Genomic DNA, 13928 nt, shown 5'->3' on the forward strand with positions numbered 1-13928 from the left:
TATGATTTTTAATCATAAACCACTGAAAAATGTAAGTCAAATCATCCAGGGTATAAGGAAAATTTAAGTGAAAATAAAAAGCATGAAAGTCCATTGGGGTTATGTTTCTTACGGAGTAGTCCAAAAAGGGACAGATTTTACCTGCCATGATGTCACCGAAGCATCCCTGTCATGCCTTCCCACCCCAAAGAATGAAAATTTCATTTTATAAAATTCAAGCAGGGAACCCACTGCTTACCACTGCTCAGCCCATTGCAGTGTTGAGTCAGGACTTACCACTTCCACAATGGCAGACATAGTGAAGGAGATGTTCACTTGAGTGGGGATGCTGTAGTTGACGACTGGACGGAAGGCCTTTCTGTCAAACACTGCTTGGAAGGCAGCAGGATCCACCCCGTACCGGTCAAAGCCTGAACAATTGATGGTGAAAGTGTCTCCTCTTCCTGCAGAGAGCAGAGACCTTGTGAGAAGAGTGCCAGGACTGGGGGACTGGCAGGTGTTTCTGCACAAAGAGAAAACGGGACATGGGAGAAGCATGTAAGCTCCTCCTACCTGGGCCACAAGTGTGGCCTGGGCTGGTAGGCAAATGGTGGAAGTTCATGAGATGAGCTGAGTCAGGGCTCTATCCTCAATTCCATTGTTTGTGTCCCCATGCAAAACTTGTCCAAACATGTAGGCAAACTCAGCCTTGACCACCACTTTACAGTGTCCTGAATCTCACCACAAACCTTTTCACCTTCACTCAGTGTCCTTACATTACTCATTTCTGTCCTTGATACACCTGGGTGACATCAGTGATAATTTTTTCAATCACAGTTCTCCTTGCCCTATTAATACAACATAGATGATAATCAATTAATGACGAAGGCAATCAGGTAGGGAGTGTGAGGTATGTGGAGCCTTAAGGAAGGATCTCAGTTTTTCAAGTTAGTAAGAATTTACTGTGTCTCTACTATGCGCTGTGATTGATCTCTTCTAAACCAGAGTGGTTCTCACCACTGAGACTATCTTAAAAAGAGTTCTTTGATACCCATCTTATGCCTAGCCCTTTTCTAGTCATACCTTGTGATGCAGAATAGAGAATTGTGTGGTAACAACTTCTGGTAGAGTCTATTCAGATCGATCTTTGATATTATACTAACCCTCATTGTTCATTTTTGATAATGAATGAGAAAAACAATCTACACTGAAAAAAATTTTGCTGAAAATGTTTCCCTTTTTCATGACAGGTCTTCTCATCATCTTTTTCTCTTTAGCCTTTTCTCTGTTCCATTTAATTTACTTCAAGAGAGCTGTAAAAAAAATTGTCTTCTTTTTAACATTAGTTGACACCCAGAAACATGCAGTTAGGTTATATGCCTGGAAAGAGAAAGACACGGGGAAAGAGAAGAGGCCAAGAGAAGCACAGGGAGAGAAAGATCTTACAAAAAGGTACAAAGCTGCCAGTGTTCTGAGTTTTCATGTTTACCAAAATGACCAAATGTTGACTATCTAGGAATAACAAAAATTAGCCTGGTTTGTTTGTTTCTCAGAAGCTATACGTTTGCTTTGTTTTTGCTCTGGTCCCTTCTTACCTTGAAGCAGCACATGGACAACGAGGCAGAGGAAGCCTCCATTCTCATGGAGCCCACCTCTTCCCATCTTCTTCTCTTTGGCTCTTCTCTGAGATAATGTTGATCTCCGGGGACTTAGTGATGATGTTGATCTTAAAAGACCATAGGCCACACCTTGAGCCCTAGCTTTGAATAATACATGTATCAGGTGGCATTAGCCACGTCTCTAACAAGCACCCCTGGTGACATGAGAATGTCACAGAGGACTACCCCACCCTGTGCCCTAGCTGAGCCTGAATCTCATCTCCAAAAGTAATCTGGCAAATCAGTTTGGAGAGGAGGAAGAAAAAATATTTGGTTACTAGGGCAGGGCTAATGGTCTCCTCATACTTAGAGTCAGTCTGGCATATAATGCATCATAGAAAAGGCTCATGATAATTGCCCGAGCTTTCAAGGGGCATTTTAACCTTGCTACCATCTTTCAAAAAAACTGGGGGCCTCCTTTTTGTAATCAGCTTCTGACTCTGAAGTTTTAAATATGACTTCAGCACTGGAAAATCTTTTGGTTTTGTGAATCTGTCGAAAGTGCCCCAGGTCTACTGGTTGGAGGGAGTGATCAGTGGGGTAGATGGAAGGTGGTTGAGGCAATGCAGTGTTTAGTAGAAGTTGACTGATGAGAACATGAGTGAACAGCTTGAAATTAATGTTGTTTTGGCCCTGCCTATGTTTATAAGAAATTAGTTAATTGTAAGCATATTAAAAATTGGGAAATCTCATGAAAAAACTGTATTTCTGGCTTCATTTGAAAAAATAAGATCAAGCAATACTGGACTCACATTTTTCCTTGACAACAATCTGCCAAAGTTAATGGTCACGCCCTTTGGATGGAACATTCTCTCTAGATCAGCACAGTCTGTCACCAACTATTGATTATTCCTGACCAGCTGCCCTCATTTATGTTACCTCCTTGGTCTCTTTTAGGCATTTGAATTTGCCTTTGAGAGTAAAGATTTATTTTCTTGCATAATTTTAAAAGAGCTTTGGGAAATAATTTCAAAATACCCTGCCATGCTTAGGTGATTATAGGTCTGATCAGATGTAGCATGTACAATTATTATTTTTAAAAAGATTTTATTTATTTATTTTGCTAGTTTGTTTGTTTCCTGATCAAGCAGGGGGAGAGGCGGAGGAAGAGGGAGGAAAAGAGAATCTCAAGCACGTTCTGCACTGACCACACAGCTGGACTTGGGGCTCAATCTCATGACCTTGAAATCATGACCCCGAGATCATGACCTGGGCCAAAATCAAGAGTCAGGCACTCAACTGACTGAGCCATCCAGGCACCTCTATCATGTACAACTATTTGATTAATGGTGGAAACCAGACGTGGTATGGTTAAGTAGACCAAAGTCATCACTGGGGTTTAACTTTTTTTTAAATATTTTATTTATTTATTTGACAGACAGAAATCACAAGCAGGCAGGGTGGGGAGGTGGGACTTGATCCCAGGACCCTGAGATCATGACGTGAGCCGAAGGCAGAGGCTTACCCACTAAACCACCCAGGTGCCCCAAGGGTTTAACTTGTTTTATACTAGAATTAGTTGCATTAGGAAAGGCTCCAGAGAGGGTAATGAATGGCTTAGAGAACAAAGGGAGAGCAATTGAAGGGGTGCCTGGGTGGCTCAGTCAGTTAAGTATATGCCTTCAGCTCAGGTCATGATCCCAGGGTCCCTGCTGAGCAGGGAGCCTGCTTCTCCCTCTCTCTCTCTGCTTCTGCTCTCTCTCTGTCAAATAAATAAATAAAATCTAAAAAAGGGCGGGGGGAGAACAATTGCTTCAGTGAAGAAATTTTACAGACTGAGCTGGAATAATGCAGTAACAAGGGTTTCCTTCTTTCTCATATTGGCGTTTTATGTGGTTAGAGATAATGTTGGTGTGGTACCTTTCCCATTCTAAGCAATTAGTGAATTGAAGCAGAAGTAAAAGTACAAACGGCAATAATAGTAGCTGTCATTATTATTCTGGCTCTCTTGAGTTTGCTCAGTTGCTTCAGCCTGAATGGAATCTTCTGGACTTAAAATGTCTAGGTTGACTGCAGCAATCCTGATTGCCGTGAGCATTAGTCTTTTCTCCCAGTCTTGCTCAGCTTTTGGTTACTATAAGGGTCATCCCTCACTCTCTCCAGCAGCCCCCTATATCATTTGAGAATCCCTTCTCCTCTGGGGAGGTTTTGTTTTGTTTTTAAGGTGACTTACTTACTTACTTACTTACTTATTTTATTTATTGTAATTTATTTGATAGAGAGAGAGCGAGTGAGAAAGAGAGAGAGCACAAGCAGGGCAGAGGAGCAGAAGGAGAGGAGAAGCAGACCCCCTTGCTGAGAAGAGAGCCTGATTCTGGACTTGATCCCAGGACCCCAGGATCATGATTAAGGTGACTTTAGATCAGCATTTCTCCAAGCATTTTCTGCAGAACACTAGTTCTATAGGATGTGGAATGCATTTCTAAAAAATTGTTCTTATTGTTTCCAGTTCAGATAAGTCTGGTAAATACTGAATTAAAGAAGGCTAAATGGGTTTTATTATTTCAGTATTTCTCAGAGTATTTAATGTTCATGTGACTTGAATATCATATATATAATTCCCCAAACTTAGTTGACTTCAAATTTCTTTTTCTCAGAATACTTTGTGGGACTAACACTTGATCTGTTATTTTGGGGAAACACTGCGGTAGGTAAATAGAATAAATGTAGAAGAAAAAAAACTTGAAGAGTCTACAGATGGGGTGTAGAATGCAAGCATCATATGTATAAATAAACCAGAAATTAGAAAATGAATTAGGTAAGTATTTTTTAGATAAGTATTCTAAAACCTGAAATTTGATTAGAACTCTAAGAACCTACAAGCAAATAGAAAGTAAAATAGATAAAATTTCATGCTGTTTCTGAATCCATCAGCCATATAAACTTTGTCTTGAGGAAGAATCTTTTTTTTTTTCCTTTTCTTTAGATCAGTGACCTACCAGCTGTAGGCCACATGTCACTCACCTAGATCTAATTTTAGGATAAGAGTTTAAAAACCTGCTTTGGTATTTTTACTTCTCAAATATGCTCAGACAGTTAACATTTTAGTAGTTGAAAAGCAATGCGGATTATTCTCATTGGTGGTCTTATAATCAATCCAGCATATAATTTGTGTTTTCAGAGTATATATTTTTTCCTCATGGTATTCAATAAATGAGTTAATTACTTTAAGTGAAAAATAAATACAGCCTGCATAGATTTCTGATTTTCCTGAACAGAGCTTCACACCAAAAAGGTTATAACAAATGTAGACTGAAGTGGTTTGTCTTTTCTCACCAGAAGCTCATATATTTTTTTAAACATTTTATTTATTTATTTGACAGAGAGAGACACATTAAGAGAGGGAACACAAGCAGGGAGAGTGGGAGAGGGAGAAGCAGGCCTCCCACCAAGCAGGGAGCCTGATGCGGGGCTCAATCTCAGGACCCTGGAATCATGACCTGAGCCAAAGGCAGACGCTTAACGACTGAGCCACCCAGGCACCCCAGAAGTCCATATTTGTAAAGCAAAATACTTGAGAAGTTTTGGGGAGTGACTGGGAGTGGCCATTCTTTCAGCCTGTGAAGCCCTGTTTTAGAGAGAAGGCTGCATTTTGGCTGTGCTTTCGGTGTGGCTTCTCTGGCTTAGTGGGACCCTGTTGCTTCCCACTATGCGACCTGACAGGTGCCCATCCATTCTTCTCAGTAATGTGGGAGAATCCCCCCTGTACCTCTTACCAGGAGAGATGTCGGACATTTATCCAGCTGAGTAAGTAACCATTAGTTGTCATTCTGGGAGGATTAAAATCCCGAGGCCTGTCTGTGGGCTGTGATGCTTGTTTTAGCCGAGGAAATTTAGATGGTTTTTCCGGGGAGAGAGAACAGCTAAAGTAAAAACATGGAAACTGGGACGCCTGGGTGGCTCAGTGGGTTAAGCCGCTGCTTTCGGCTCAGGTCATGATCTCAGGGTACTGGGATCGAGTCCCACATCGGGCTCTCTGCTCAGCAGGGAGCCTGCTTCCTCCTCCCTCTCTCTCTCTCTGCCTGCCTCTCTGCCTACTTGTAATCTCTCTCTGTCAAATAAATAAATAAAATCTTTAAAAAAAAAAAAAAAACATGGAAACTAAAGTGTTGTGAGGACCTCAGATTTGAGTAGGAGAGCAACAGGAAATGAAACCGTGGTATGATGTGGGGCCAGATCATGGAAGGCCTGTATATCTAGCTGAAATTTGGTTTTATTCTCTTACTCAGGGGTTCCTGAAGTTGAATAAGGTTCAGACCTCTTTAAGGGAAACAAAACTCCTAAGCCTCTGATGTTGACTTGAATTATTTGTAATAACACTTAAATATGTATATTCATAAAATCATGTCTAAAGTCCCTATACTTACAGCTCTTATACTACTATAAAATCAGAATAAATTTACAAATTATACACATACAAGACTGTGGAATCAACACAACACTAATTTAATGTGGTGGATAATATTGTTTTATTAAAATTAGATAATTGCTGTCCATTTCCCCCTCCTTTTAACAAGGAGCTAATTTTTTAAAAAGATTTTATTTATTTGTCAGGGAAGCAGAGAGAGCACAAGCAGAGGGAGAAGCAGGCTCCCTACCGACCAGGGATCCCCTTATGGGACTCGCTTCCAGGACCCTGGGATCATGACCTGAGCCACAGGCAGTTGCTTAACCCACTGAGCTACCCAGGCGTCCCAAGGAGCTAATTTTTGAACACCTTTTATTTTGTTGGGCCAATTTGATAGTGCTTCTCAACATAATGATACTTAAAATTTTTTTTGAAGTAGTTCTTTGTTTCTTTTTAACTACTACCCTTACTGCTAATGAACCTGGGACATTATTACTATGAAGGTGGGAAGTGTGTAATTCTTTCCTTTGTAAAGTGACTATGTGATATGACTTGTCATAACACGCCTATACTGCTGTGTACCGTTTCACCCACTGTAGTTCTCTGTTGAAAATACCATGAAACTTTTGTCTGTATAATAGGCAAAGATGTCATTTGGCTTTCATTCAGCATTGTTGACATTTTTTTTCTGATTTATTAAAATTTTTTAAAATTCCAGTATAATTAGCATAATTAAGTTATATTAGCTTCAGGTGTACAATATAGTGAGTCAACAATTCTGTATATTACTCAGTGTTCATCATGCTAAGTACATTTTTAATCCCCTTGACCTATTTCATCTCCCTCCCCCACAACCTCTCTGGCAACCACCAGTTTGTTCTCCATATTTAAGAGTCTGTTTTTTTAATTGGTCTCTTTTTTTTCCTGTTCATTTGTTTTGTTTCTTAAATTCCATATAGGAATGAATGAAATCATATGGTATGTGGCTTTCTCTGACTTATTTCATTTAGCATTATACCCACTAGATCCATCCATGTTGATGTAAATGGTAAGATTTCAGTCTTTTTATGACTAATATTCCATTATATACATATAATATATATATAATCTTCTTCATGCATTCATCTATGGTTGGACACTTGGGCTGTTTCCATATCTAGGTTATTGTAAAGAATGCTGCAATAAACATAGGGATGCATGTATCTTTTCAAGTTGGTGTTTTCATTTTCTTTCCCAGGAGCAGAATTAATGAATCATATGATAATTTTGTTTTTAATTTTTTGAGGGAACTCTATACTGTCTTCCATAGTGGCTGCACCCATTTTGGCACTGTTGACATATTAAATCTTCTTCTCTTTTCTAGGTTGCCCAAGACCATTAAAGAGGTTCATCATTCTCCCATACTGTTGTTTCTGTGATGACAAATAAAAGATTCAGTTTATTAGCAAACTTGAAAAAAAAACTTATTTCATTAAAACGACTTTCATTGTGATGTTGATCTGCAAAAGGAAAATGTTGTTTTCAAAAGTGGCAGGAGAATTCAATGTGCATGTCCCAGTAGGTGTGGGTTGATCATTACCATTTGACATTAGGTCCTGGGAACCTGGGTAGAGGAGGCTACCAGAGGCTACCACAGTAGAACACTTCTCCTGTCAGTGAGCAGTGATACCACCACCCATCCACGTTTGCAACCAGAAAACTAGGTGTTACCCTTGATGCCTCTCTTTCTCACACCACTTTATATAATCCATCAACTAGGAAGGTCTGCTGATTTTACCTCTTAAATTTCCTTTTTTTTTTTTTTTGGAAGATTTTATTTATTTATTTGAAAGTGAGAACAAAGGAACAGGGTGGGGGAGGGGAGGACAGAGGGAGAAGCAGACTCCCCGCAGGGAGCCCAAAGCGGGACTTGATCCCAGGATCATGACCTGAGCTGAAGGCAGCCACTTAGCTGACTGAGCCACCCAGGCCCCCCTCTTCTTAAATTCCTTTCAAGTCCACTCACTTCTCTCCTTCTTTTCTACCATAATCCTAGTCCAAACTAATCATCTCTTCCCTGGGTGACAATAGGCACTCCTAGCTAGACTCCTCTCTTCCATTCTAGCTACCTCTAATTCTTCCTCCAGTTTGGCAGCCACTGTGCAGTTTTTGAAATGCAAATCTCATTTCTCAACCCTTAACCCACTCCCCTTTTAAAGCCTTGCAATGGTTGCCTTTTGCCCTTCCTCTAAGATCTGTAATGGTCTAACAAGGCCTTTGGAGGTGTTCCCTTCCTTCTCCCACCCCTTGGTTTTTGTTGTTTCTTCTGTGTGGAGTGCTCTTTGCTCTGCCCATCCACCATCTTCACCTCGCTAACTCCTGCAGTCCTACAGATGCAACTCATACCTTCCTTCTCTAGTACATCCCATGGTTATAATTTTTTTTAAAGATTTTATTTATGTACTTGAGAGAGAGAGAAGAGTGAGAGAGAGAGCATGAGAGGGGAAAGAGTCAGAGGGAGAAGCAGACTCCCTGCTGAGCAAGGAGCCCAATGCAGGACTCGATCCCAGGACTCCCAGGACTCCTGGCACCCCACAGTTATAATTTAAATTTGGATTAATGTTGACTTGTAACTCTAAGCCCCATGAAGGCAGGAAACTTGTCTGTTTTTGCTCTACTATATCTCCATGAAATACTGAGTATTTTTAATATATTACATAACATAAATACTATTTTAAAATGTGTGAAAGTCTGGATTTACAAGATTCTCCACTCTAGCCCCTTGTCTGAGGGTTGGAGAATATCACCCCCCCAAAACATTTCACAACACAAACATGTTTTAAGGAGGGGATGCTTTGCAATCAATATCATGTAAATAAGCATACATCTTATTATACTTATAAATAAGTATAATTAAGTCTTTGGTTCAGCCAGTCAGTGGCAGATAGTATCTTATATCATAGCATATTGAGGCCTGGAGCAAGGACTGCATAATGCTCGTCTGTGTTTTTTTTTTTTTTTTTTAAACCTATAATCAATATATGCAAAGTATTTCAGGGAGATTTTAGAAGCTTTTTATTTGCTATGAAGGTATCCGGTTTGCAGCTGTTGGGTTCAATAGAGCAGAATTGGGAGTACTAGTATGGTGGTGGCGTGAGGCGTGCTGAGAAGTTTGTCTTATCCAACCAGATGGCAAGAGGTGCTTCAGGAATTCTCCACAGTAGATCCAGACCTGGATACAGATCTCTGCAAGATTGCTCTGTTCAATTGTGCATATCCCCCTTGAGGGGAGAAGTGTGTGTTTCTATGAGAGTGAAACATTTTTATTGTGAAATTCTTAAAGGCTACCAAAAAGTACAGCAAATGATATTGAAAGGACCTGTGTACCCTCTCCAAGCTTTGTGAAGCTTACATTTATAAGTACTTTAAAAAATAAATAAAATATTACAGAAACAAATGAAGCCCCTTTTGTATCCCTCTTTGAGCTTCTTGTACTTCCAACACCGGCTATAATGCCTCTAATAACGCCTTGAAATTGTTGTTGATCAGGCCCAGGTATGTTTTATATTTTTAAGTGCATATATGTGTATCCATAAACAACAGATCACATTTGTACATATTTTAAATTTTAATACAAACGGGACTATGACGATTTTTTTAAAAAAAAGATTTTATTTATTTATTTGACAGAGAGAGGTCACAAGTAGGCAGAGAGGCAGGCAGAGAGAGAGAGAGGAGAAAGCAGGCTCCCCGCTGAGCAGAGAGCCCGATGCAGGACTCGATCCCAGGGCCCTGAGATCATGACCCGAGCCGAAGGCAGCAGCCTAACCCACTGAGCCACCCAGGCGCCCCTGACGATTTTTTTTTTCTGTAACTTATTTTGGTTCAACATTATTTTTGAGGCTTACACATACTGATACATTCTAGTCCATGTTCTTTAACTGCTGTATAGTATTTCATTGTATGAATACCATAATCTAGTTCTCTGTTTTCCTGTTAATGGAATTTAGATTATGATTTAGATTTAGATTATGTTCACTACTAAAAACAATGCTCAACGAATATATCTCCTTGTGTATGTATATGTGTAGGGGTTTGGGGAGGCCCTTTAGAGCAGCTTTTCTCAGCTTAATAGCATTAAGCCCTGATGCCCTAAGGTATTCACTGTCTGGAATGAATTAACTTCTCCCCTGGACATCTAGAATGATACCAGATACATGTTATCCTTGGGAGAACTGAGAAAACAGTCACTCAGATTATTTTGTTTACGGCTTAACTCACTCGCAGCAGCCTCCTTTGAGAAAGACTGCCTTAAAGCGTGCATGTAGAAGCGGCATTGCTGGGTTCAAGGATAGGCATATGAGCCGGAAACCACTGGTTTCCACTAATATCTGTTCTTTCCTTCTTCCATTGTAATGGAATGGTAGATGGCTCATAGCTTCCCAGCTGATGATTGCATTTCCCAGTTTTCCTCTCACTTAGATGTGCCCATGTGACTATATTGTCACTAATAGAATGTGAATGGAAATGATGTGTGTTGCCTCCCTGCTGGTGCCTCAACACCAGGTCACACCTCTCCATATTCTCTGTTGCCTTCCTTCCACTTGGTGATTGGTGGGGCCAATGAGTAGAACAACTCTAGGAGCTGTATGTTGAAGCTGACCGAATCACCACCACCCTGGGTCTCCAACTGCCTGTGAGGAGCAGGACTACACAACTGATCTGGTATACTTAACTAAGACTTCTACTTATGAGAAAGATAAAATTGACTTTAATCCACTACACTTTAGGGGTCTGCTAGGGACCTAACAATAAAACCCTGTAGCCCATTTCCCATCTACTAAATATGGCCAAATTGCTCTTTAATGTGGTTCTATCGATTGATACCCATTCTGCCAGCAATGTGTGAAATATCCTGTTTTTCTAGATCCTTGAAAATAGTTGCTGGTGTCGAGTGCGTATGTTTTTCCATAAGATGGGCATAAAATAGTATCTCATTGCTCTTTTAACTATAATTTCCCTGATTAATTTCCTGATTGGGTGTCTTTACATGTTTGAATGGCTGCCCAGGTCTCCTTTACTATGGATGAAATTATTTGCCTATTTTCGTACTGGGTTATTTGCCATTTCTGATTGAGTTGTAGAAAGTATTTGTACATTTTGTATCAAACATTTTTAGTTATAACTTGTGGTTTCACTTTTCACTTTATGGCTCTTGTACAGAAGTTTAAATTTTAATGTACTAAAAATATATCAATCTTTCCTTTATTATTTGTTTTTGCAACTTGTTTTGGAACTTCTTTACTCCCAAATTCATAAAGATATTTCACATTTTCTTCTAAACGTTTTAAAGTTTTCCCTTTCACAGGTAGGCCTTTGATCTACCTGAAATTGATTTTTCTTGTGTGGGCTGATGTAATTCCCTGAGATTTTAAAAATACAGATAGCCAATTGTGCCAGCACTGTTTATCCAAACTTCTTCCTTTCCCTATTGATCTGTAATGTTTTCCGGGTCACAATTGATCTGTACTGTTTTCTCCGTCACAGTTCATGTTTACATATATGCATGAGTCTGTTTCTAGCCTTTTTGTTCTGTTGCATTGGCCTATTAATCCATCCTTAGGCAGGAACACCGTGTTAATTAATTCAGCTTTATGAATTAGCTAGTTGCATAAAGCTGAACAATTCACTTTACTTTCTTCTTCTTCTTTTTTTTAATCTCCAAAATGGAAAATATATATCTACACAAGGTGTTGTTATGGAGATTAAAAGAAACAAGAATTTCGGGTAAAGCACCACATACAGAGTAGGCTAACTCAGCAGAAGAGTAGTGATGTTAAGATCCTGTTGAAGGTACTGATCAAACACAAAGAGACATACTGTGATCAATCTCTTTGGGAACCCCAGTTTGATTTCCAAAAGGAGTTGGCACACTGTATCTAAGGCTCTTGTTATTCTAGAACCCGCAATCCTCGCCTTTTATTCTCTAGAAACCAGGTAGCACAAGATCATGGGAAGGCCAATAGGATAAAAGTGAGAAAGGTGATAGTGCAGAATGCAGGGTCGAATCCTGAGCAAACAATCCTAAAATGTTAAGTGCCGTAAGAGAGATTTGGGGCTGGTCGGTCGCTGATGACCTTCACGGTGTTTTCTGGTGCATGAATGGCCGCACACCGTCGCGTCCGTCCTGCCGCGAACACCGAGCTGCCCGCCCACACAGACCTCCTGTCAACCCTCCCGACCACCCACTGGGACACACGGCCTCAGAGAAAATTCCAGACCGGCTCGCAGCAGCTCTGAAAGGGACGGTGCAGAGCCAGGAGCGCGGTGGAAAGGAGGAGCACCCTACACCTCCTCCAGGGCTTCTGTGGCGCTTCTGGGAAATAGAGTCCTTTGCAGTGTGTTAAGCCTCGGGCTCCTGGAAGGGGGACTACAATTCCCTTCAGGCTCGGGGAGCCTTTGTGCAGCACGCATGCGCAGTCCAGCGGCCAATGCCGCTATAAAGGCTTGTTTTGCTCCGGGGCTGATGCTCGGGAGCGTGGTCGAGTGGCCGGTACGGCCGCCCTGGAGCCGGGGTACAGGTAGGTAGCTGCTACCGCCGCGCCCCTTACATCTCCCTTGGTTGTCACGGGGGTCACCCCTGTGTTTTCCGTCCGTGGGTGGCGGGCTCGGGTCGGGGATAAGAGCAGTTCGGGAGAAACCGGAGACCCGATAAGCGCAGCCTGGCCTCCTTCAGGTCTCCCGCTGCCCTTCATTGGGACGCTACCCCCGAGGTCTGGTGGCGTGATCCTGGCGTCGCAAGGCAGGTAGGGTGGGATGAGTGGTTCGGGAGCGCTGGCTACATTCCCGGCTGCGGCCACCAGGGGGTGCTGCGCCCGCGGCCCGTGGGTGTGGGTCGCTGTGGCCTCCTCAGGCCCGAACGCGCGGTGGGAACGCCCTAGGGTCAGGGCGTCCCAGGCGAGGCTGGCCGGGGAGAAGCCCCTATCCTCATGGTTGTGGGGAGGGCTGCCTGGGGCACCCCCGCTCAAGCCGCACACCGGCGACTCTGAGCTGCCAGCGACCTTAGAAGTCATCCTTTCGTTTTTTTTGCGAATGGATAAATGGAGCTTTATGACAGAAGTACGCACAGCAAACCCAGGGCAGAGCCCAGCATGGAACCACAAAATCTCTTAGCTGTCATCAGTGTCTTTCCACTTCCACCCGTCAAAGCCTCACGTTGCTTTGTGTTTATTGCACGGGGGTCATCTGGCTTCGGCACAGCAGTGGGGAGGCAGGAGGCAGCTGGGCACGGGAATGATTGGCAAAGTTTCAGAAGGTTTTGAAGGGAGAGATGGATAGGTTGTAAAGGGGTCTGGCGCCTAAGTGAGCGGTGCGGAATGTTGGAGGCACAAGCGGGTGGCAAATCGCTTCAGGTCTTGTGCAGCCGCAGGGCCTCAATGAGATTCCTGAAGTTGGATACCTAAGGAATGTTGTCACGAAGGCAATTTGGAGACACGCGTCTGGCTAGTTACGGTTCTTGTAATCCTGTGGACTCCCCCCCGCCCCCCAGTGCAGTTTCCTCTGCATCACTGTGCAGGGAGAAGGTCCACACTTTACCACTGGAAGGAGAGCCTTGATAAACAGGGCAGCTGACCCAGTGGCCTCCGCTCTATTGATTTTGAGTCTGGGCACTTCTTTGGGGTTCTCCCACTTTGGTTATTCCGCTAGTGCCATTGTAGAGCTCTGACTCAAACGTGAAAAAAAAAATCCTTTCCTTTTTTCCTTTCTTGATAGCTGAGGCAAGTTAGCATTTAAATACAACTTTTGAGCAACTGTGAGGGAGAACAGAGGAAAATAGGGAAATACACGTAGAATCCAAAAGAGTCAGGACTAGTGATCCTTTGTCAGTTTATTCCTACAACCTATCAGGATTCCTAGCTCTTGGGCCTCCGTGTGGGGTGCCCTGTCTTACAACCCTGGGAAGA

General features: G+C 42.2%; 1 protein-coding gene and 1 long non-coding RNA gene across 14 annotated transcripts in view; both read left to right on the forward strand.

The window, feature by feature from the left end:
* Window positions 1-8293, forward strand: part of LOC132011998 (uncharacterized) — a 79231-nt gene extending 70938 nt beyond the window's left edge. For 2 of the 11 annotated variants that reach the window (XR_009402484.1, XR_009402494.1), the window contains exons 7-8: window positions 3857-3988; window positions 7349-8291. This is a non-coding gene — a long non-coding RNA (uncharacterized LOC132011998). Of the gene's footprint in view, window positions 1-3856; window positions 3989-5300; window positions 5385-7348 lie in introns of all 11 variants that reach the window. The other 9 variants (XR_009402483.1, XR_009402487.1, XR_009402486.1 and 6 more) reach the window with 7 other exon arrangements.
* Window positions 8294-12437: 4144 nt separating this feature from the next.
* Window positions 12438-13928, forward strand: part of ABCC5 (ATP binding cassette subfamily C member 5) — an 86974-nt gene continuing 85483 nt past the window's right edge. For all 3 annotated transcript variants that reach the window (XM_059391434.1, XM_059391437.1, XM_059391438.1), the window contains exon 1: window positions 12438-12545. The gene's annotated coding sequence lies outside the window, so the exon portion shown is untranslated. The remainder of the gene's footprint in view (window positions 12546-13928) is intronic.

This window comes from Mustela nigripes, chromosome 2 (genome assembly GCF_022355385.1).
Source record: "Mustela nigripes isolate SB6536 chromosome 2, MUSNIG.SB6536, whole genome shotgun sequence".
Lineage (NCBI taxonomy): Eukaryota > Metazoa > Chordata > Mammalia > Carnivora > Mustelidae > Mustela > Mustela nigripes.